The sequence below is a fragment of the Crocodylus porosus genome, unplaced genomic scaffold (genome assembly GCF_001723895.1).
Source record: "Crocodylus porosus isolate Cpor-Errol unplaced genomic scaffold, CroPor_comp1, whole genome shotgun sequence".
NCBI classification, from domain to species: domain Eukaryota; kingdom Metazoa; phylum Chordata; order Crocodylia; family Crocodylidae; genus Crocodylus; species Crocodylus porosus.
Window position 1 is genome coordinate 55,478,916 of NW_017728943.1, and position 7,680 is coordinate 55,486,595.

The window sequence follows — 7,680 nt, forward strand, 5'->3', positions numbered from 1 at the left end:
CAGGGTAGTGGATGGAGGAATGCTGGTAGGTGACTGTCATGTTATATATTGCTGTCACACACAAGGACAGCAGAGATCCTGGCTGCTGTGATAAAAACAAATGCTAACAAGCATTAGGAGAGAACACAACAAGCAACTAAGCATAGACATTTTGCATTTCAGTGAGTTTTGCCTTCCTGCCTTTTTGATTTTTATGGTTTTGCAGTTGTGTGTTTGTTTAAAATGATTCACCTAGTGACTTCTATAATTGAATTTTGGCTGGTGGATTGTTCGTGAGTGATTCGTTGCAAATACACAAAAACGGAGGTGTTTTGTTTGGATGGGAGTCGCATGGCGTTGCTTATTTCCACATTGCCTAAGCATAGCCCTTGGATTCTTGGTGTCATTACTTGTATCTGTTCCCTGAACATACCTGTGAATTAACTTGTGCACTAAAATACCTGTAAAAAATAAACAGACAAATGAGGTAAAAAGGATGCTGAAATGAATTCACTTTCTGTTCAAGCAAACATCAAGGATGGGGGGAGAAATATGGTGCTAATAATGATGTTAAAATGATTCTGGGAAGAAGAGACTAAAATCAGGAAATTGCTTGCATGTCTATATATTTTTTAACGTCTATTAAAGTTCACTCTTTTTGCCAGAAGAAGGAACAGAAAACTTATTGTGGACATGGAGTCAAATTCAAGCTGAACCGTAACTCAAAGTAAATAAAAATTATATTTAATGATAAAATTAATGATGAGATAAATTTGCACCAGTATTATAATGCTAGTTTTCTGAATTGTGGAGTCAATTTGATACTCTGAAACACTCCTACACAAAAATTAAATTGCATTAAGATCCAGCAGGCATTATGCACACTCAGAAAAAGATAAAAACTTTTTAAAGCTTAAAAGGGTTAAGCAGGTTTTTTTTTAAATATCTCAACCCACTGTTTAAACATTGTTGCCTTAATTAATAGCTGCTAACACTGTATGAACTGTTCATCTTTGGCTCTCAGGTGAAAAAAAACGGTATGTCACAGAGCTGCATGTGCATTATTGTTTCTTGTCTACTGCAGTCGAAAGGAATAGCAGTAGTTGAGGTCTAAAAGGTTTGTCATTTTCAGTATCAGCGGACTAGTGAGCAACTTTAATTTCCTATCTGTAGGTGCTCCAGAAGAGTACATGAGCAGCCACCCGTTTTTCAAAAGGCTGTGAACGAAAGAGGAGGGTGACTGGTAGATTGTACTGATTTCTCACTATTAGTGTTCATTCACATTTCCAGTAACCAAATGTGGGGTGGGATTTCTAAGAGATGACAGCTTATTAATTTGACTCTGCCAACTTGAAATCTAGTCCTTTTTAATCAATAATGATTTCAAAGTAGTTTGGAGGACTGCCACTGGCCTGTGCCAATATGCAAATCTCTGTGCTTCTGCAATCCTTTAGGGAAAAAAAAATCCCTTTGCTCTTTGAAGGAGCTACACAGAAAGAAAAACAGAGTATAGACACAAAATGCTGGGTTTTTATATATATATATAAAAATATGAAATAAAACAGCAAAATGTTTTAAAACCTTTCAGTGATCACCTCCAACATAGTAGTCTTAATACTTGTGTAACCCTTCCGCTGGGCACTGGTTGGCAGCGAAAAGGGCTGGGTTCACATTTTGGGGTACCTCATAAATTATACCAGTGTCTTGAAGCCCCCACCCCAAAATCTGGGAACACTAAATTTGCTGGACCATCCCTTATAAACAAAAACTGCCTCTTCACAAGCAGTGTTAAACACAAAACACAAGTTTATTACAGAGAATAAAACATTTAAAAAAAATCCTAAATATAATTTAGAAACATTAACTACAGAGCAAAGTCTATAGGTGGCACCCTCTTGGGGAGGTTTCATTCATATCCAGCCAGTCGGGGACTTGGGTCTCCCCAGCAGGTAGTTCTGGGGGCCTGCACCCCAATACCTGCCCTTCAGCAACGGGCCGGAGAGGGGGCCCACACCGAAGAGACCAGAGTGGCTCCTTGGGCCCACTGCACCAAGGGGAGCTGCTTGAGACCGTGGGTCCTGCTCCATTGCTCCTGGAGAAGCAGTAGCATCCCGACCTCCACTTCTGCATGGTAGCTTTGAGGGGTTAACCTCGGCTTTCGTCAGCACACCACACCCCAAAATTCCTAGTCCCAATCCTAGCTCTGCTGGGCAGAAAACTGCAAAATAATTTGAAGGAAAGGTCAGGCCTATCTCAGCTCAGGCCTGAGCTACAACTACCAGCCAACCATGTGGCTTGGTTGGGACAAACTACAAAAAGGACAAAAGGAGGCCCAGGCCTATCTTGCTTGGGCTGGGCAGCAAAAAGCTGGTCAGACCTATACTGCTCTGAGGCCAGGATAAACAACAGGTGGCAGGTCTCACCCTGGCCCAAATCTGCCAGCCAGTCTCCGGTTCAGCCCCACAGCTAGGCTGAAATGCAATAGCTGTGAAACAGCAAAAAGGGCCCAGGCCTATGGCTGCAGCCGGGATACCCAGTCTCACCTACACCACCATGCTGAGACACTACACTGACAAAACAGGGGGGGCCAGGCCCATGTGGCCGGTAACTGGCAGGACCTATTCCTGGTCAGTCTGCTCCAGGGATTAACATCCCCACAGTATTATCCCACTCAAGGCCTGTGTGGCCAAAACTGCCAGGACTCCATTCCTGAGCGGTTTGCTCCAGGGATCAACACCCCCACTCCAGGGAAACGGAAAAAAAAAAAAGGGAAAAAAGGAGGAAAGCCCCCCTCCCACCCATGAAGAGCAGGTTTTCTGACTCTCAACTCAGCTGTGCAGCTCTCAACCGAAAGAGAGAGAAACCTTAGTTGAGTTGTTCTTATATATCTGGTGTGACAGAATCAAAGCTTGTGTCCAATTAGGAAATGCCATGCTCCAGCCTCTCTTACTCAGTCTGCCTGGAGGATCTTTTGCTTCCTCTGGCCAACGAGGCCAGAGGGTTTTACATATTTTGCCCAGCTTGTCGCGTGCTGAGCACATGGCCAGGACAACAGAGGCCATCTTGCCCGCGCACACACACGTTACCATACCCAACCCATTTGTGTATGGGTGTTACACTTGTAGCACCATTGAGCAAAATTTTGTACAAGAATTTGCTTTGATAGTTTCCTTTTAACAATGCTCTTCTGTTTTCAGGCCTTGTGAATTCATCTTCTTTAGAACCAATTATTGGTGCTTCATGTATTTTATGCAATGTATCTTGAAGCTCTCAGGCCCTGAGCTACTGTGTCTGGAGAGTACACACAACTGAAACATGAAATTGAGTTACAAATAGCTCATCTATTGGCCAATTCGGATGTCAGCAAAATGTTTAAGTCGGAGCTCTGGACTCATTAAGGTGTTTTGTCATTTCAAGTGCTGTCTGTGACATGGACCTCTTGAAATCTGGCATTGCTGTGGCTGTCAGTGAGCCAGAGACTGGATCTTTGAGTTTCCTTCCAGCCTCTGAATTAACTGTGGAGGATTGAATCAGGGAACCCAAACTGATAAATAGCTCTCAAATACCACAGTTATGGGTGTATTGTAGGAACCAGAATACTTAAGGCAAAAAATGAGTAGAGGTATTCTTCTAAAATGATGATGATGTCCAGTCTGCAGGTGTTAATTACCATTGTAGTGAAAGCTGCCTTCTCCAATTTCAAAGCCATGCCTGGGGAATAAGAAGATTCACTACAGGTATGTGTAGTATATAGATGATAAGAGTAGAATTAGATCACAGAGCACATGCTGCGCATATGAATCTGTTGTATGTAAAATTTGTTCTTCAATTGCTAACATTTGGCTTAACTTTGTGTGGAAGTAGTGGAGTGGGGGAGACAGAGAGCTCCAGCAGCAGGAGGAGGAGGAATGAGGAGGAGTGTGGCTGAGACCGAAATTAGGTCGTTGTATTTTTAGGATTCTGTCGCACATCTCTTTCCGTTCTCGTTAGGTACTTTCACTTCTCCAGCCCCACTCTGCCATGCACATAACCTGCTCATGGATGAGAGCAAAATGGCAGCTACATAATTCTAGATAGAACAACTGATTTCAGCCCCTTTCATAAGAATATAGTAAATGCCATGCTGCATTAAACTAATGCTCCATATACCACAGTCTCCTGTTTCCAACAGTGGCAGGATTGAATGCCACAGAGAGAGAATTGAACCAGATATACCTAGAGTGATCTACCCTTATCCCCTCCTTGGCAGCCACCGTTTATTGGTGTAGAGATATCAGAGGAAATATCTCCAACTATTCTCTTCAATAGCTATTAACAGAATTATCCAGTCATTATTATTATCCAGAATTATTCAGTCCTTTTTTGAACCTTGCTATTCCATCTGCCTCTACCACCTCCTCTGGCAATGAATTCCACAAGTCAATTATGCATTTATTAATCAATACTTTCTCCTGTTAGTTTTAAACCTGCCTCCTACTACTTTCAGCAGGTGCACCTAGGTCTAGTATTCAGGAACTTAGTGAAAAACAGTTCCCTGTTCACTTGGTCCAAACCCTTAATAAGGTTACAGACCTCTATCATCTATCATAGCAATACCTCACAGTGCCCCTATTTGGCAGAGAAAGTGTAGAGGTACCTGATACCAGGTGGGGCTGGATACCCTTTATATGGAAGAAATAGAGATCAAGGATGCATAGAGTCCCTGGTGTGGAGAAGGGGAAGACTTTGTGGTGTGCACACCACCCTGATGGGATGAAAATGGGGAGGGAGTCTGATAAAAGAAGGGTGTAAAACATAGCACAGAGCAAGCATCTCTAGACAGCTGCAAGCAACATAGGACTGAGAGGGACCCTTCCCCCCACCCCCCAAGTAGTTAAGCCCAGTCTCCTTTGTGCAGACAATCATTTCCCTATTGAGTCCCCAAAATAGTCACTTCAAACCCTCTCTAATTCTCTTTCATTCAAAGGCTCTAGTTCCTTAACCACCACAGAGCTTCTCTTAATCTGATCCAGTTTGAGTTCATCTCTTTCAACGATGAATGACCTTCTGGCGCCTGGTATTCTAACCTGGGACTTACCAGTGTCTCATACAGTGGTATCAATGCTTTCTTTTCTGTACTGAATAAATCCCACCTCAGATGCCCTATGATTGCATTAGCCTTGTTCACAATTGTTGCACAGATGGCTTATGGTTATCTTACAATGGTCCAAAACACCCAGTTCCTTCTTTTCTTCAGATACCTCCAGACTATGCACCTCCCCCGTATAGGTGAAGTTCTTGTTGGGCCCCAGGCGCATGGCTTTGGAACATTTCTTCATTCCACTTCTAATGCCTCATTCCACAAGATTATTTTAATCTTCCTGTATAATCGTTTGGTCTGCTTCTGCATTAGCAATATCCCTACCTTAGTGTCATCTGCAAGTTCTGTGAGGACAAGTCCAGCTTCAGCACCACAGTCACTGACGCAAATGTTACACAGGACAAGCTCTAGGACTGATCTCTGAGGAACCCCATTGTTAACCACTCTCCAGTCACCTTTCAACATAACCCGAGACACGGTATCAACATTTTGTTTCAGTCTGGATACATTAAACCTACTGCATTGCCCTTACCCAAGAAGTCTGTTATCTGGTCATGGAAAGTCGGACATTATCATCTAATAAAACTATGTTGTGCCTGGACCTATTTTCCAGTCATTACCTCATTCAGTTAAAAACAAATCTTGGGAAAAATAAGACAAGGCATCTCCACTAGGATTTTCCAGTCTTTCCATCAGACAGGGTAAAGTAGATGTCTTGCTCTGCTCTTTACCCACTACTAGACAGAGCAGAAGGGACATTCACAAGTCTTAAAGATCCCTCAGTGTTCAGAGGGGCAAGGCCCAGAGAGAGTCCAGAAGTCCTTATTATCTTTCTATGTTGATTATTTCAGAGCTAGTGGGGGCATGATGTGTGTCATCCATCCACTCTCCTGTCTGCTCTGTGCATAGATCCAGGAGTGAAAGCTGTTAGGAATGAATACTGTGTACTGCTCCTTCAGGGCTACTCCCCTCCTCTCCCCCCCCAAAACCTATAACAATAACCACAGACTATTTCTCCCTTTTGGTATCTCCGGGTATCAAGGGAACAAGATATCATATGTAATCCACTGATGTAATTAAACTGTATAGAATATGAGCCTTTTAATGTCAACATGCTCACTGGCCACATCCCATGATATCTCTCTTCTACTGTTCCATAAGGTGGCTGTTCCTAGGCTCTCAATTCAAGTCCTATTATGTATACATCTACCCTTGTCATAACACTACCTCTGAAACACTCACACCGCTTGGTCCCAATGCATAATATTAAGAGGGTGGAATTTAAAATGAAAAAGACTGTTTAAGTAATGTCAACAGCCTGACTAATTTCACAAAAGGAAGGAAATTCAAAGTTAAGGCAATGGGTATGTTCTTATCGAGATGCCTGAGGATTTTTGTGCATGACAATATGCCCCTAAAATTCAGAGCTGTCCCTTATGTCTTTAATTTCTCCCATTGTCTCTCTCCTTTTTTTTTTATTAAACATCAAAGTGAATTCACAACAGAGAGTCAGCCTAGAATTTAATCCTCTAAATACCTTGAAAATAGAGGTTTAGAATAGAAGTACCAATATACACCCTCAAAACTTCAGTGTAATATAAAAGAGATTCTAATCACAACAGATCATTACAAAGAAGAGTAAACCACTCTAAAAAATTAAGTGTCTTAAATATAATAAAAAGGAATAATTAAGAATCAAACAGGAAGCTGCCATCCTGACAATTTAATGATGCTCAGTAGGACTGAAAGAACTGGCTTTGCCATTAAGAAACAGTGGAAATCTGACAATTTCAAGATGGCAGTGAGATAAGATCTGGGCATGTTTTTAAAGCACAAGTGTAACTGAGCCATCAAATACTTCTTTCTTTTCTTTTCTTTTTTTAATACATGGTAAAACTTGCCTTAAAAGAACCTTACAATATTTCAGATTCCTATTGCTTTCTAGTGCTTGTTCTTTCACTCTTCCCTTACCTCTCCTTGGGAAAGTGTTACAATGCAATCCCTATAGGGAGAAATATGACAGACTGATTTCTTGACTGGAAATTTTATTAAACAATGGCTGGTATTTGTTTAATTCTTTTTTTAATTTGTCCTTTTAAAATCAATGTTGACATAACAATATCTGAGGTATTATAACCAATTACATAAGGGGTATTTCATTAATTGTAGCACTGTAATAAATGAACTTAGACTAGATCTGTGTTGTTTTCATATAAACTTTCAGGTATTCAGGAGTGCATTCTGCTAATGAATTTGACTTTTTTTTAAACAGGATAGGTATACCAATTTCACCACTGTGAAATTTGTGCACCTAATTTATACAAGTATGCCCTGATTGTGCATTGAGACTAGATAATTGCACATGAAAATAACTAATTATGAAAAATTGTGCACATAAAAAACTGTGTTGTGTGTACAGCCAGGGCATCCGAATGCCTTGTATGCATTATACAAGTGCATGTATTCAGATGCACAACTGCAAGCATTCTTCGAATGCAACACTGTATATTCAACTTGTTTTTTAAAAAAATCAGAGACAGTGCACTCTGCCTAATGAATCTGAGGACATGGACTTAATAAACTGTCAGAATACTCTACATTTGTATGGAGAAAGATGTTAA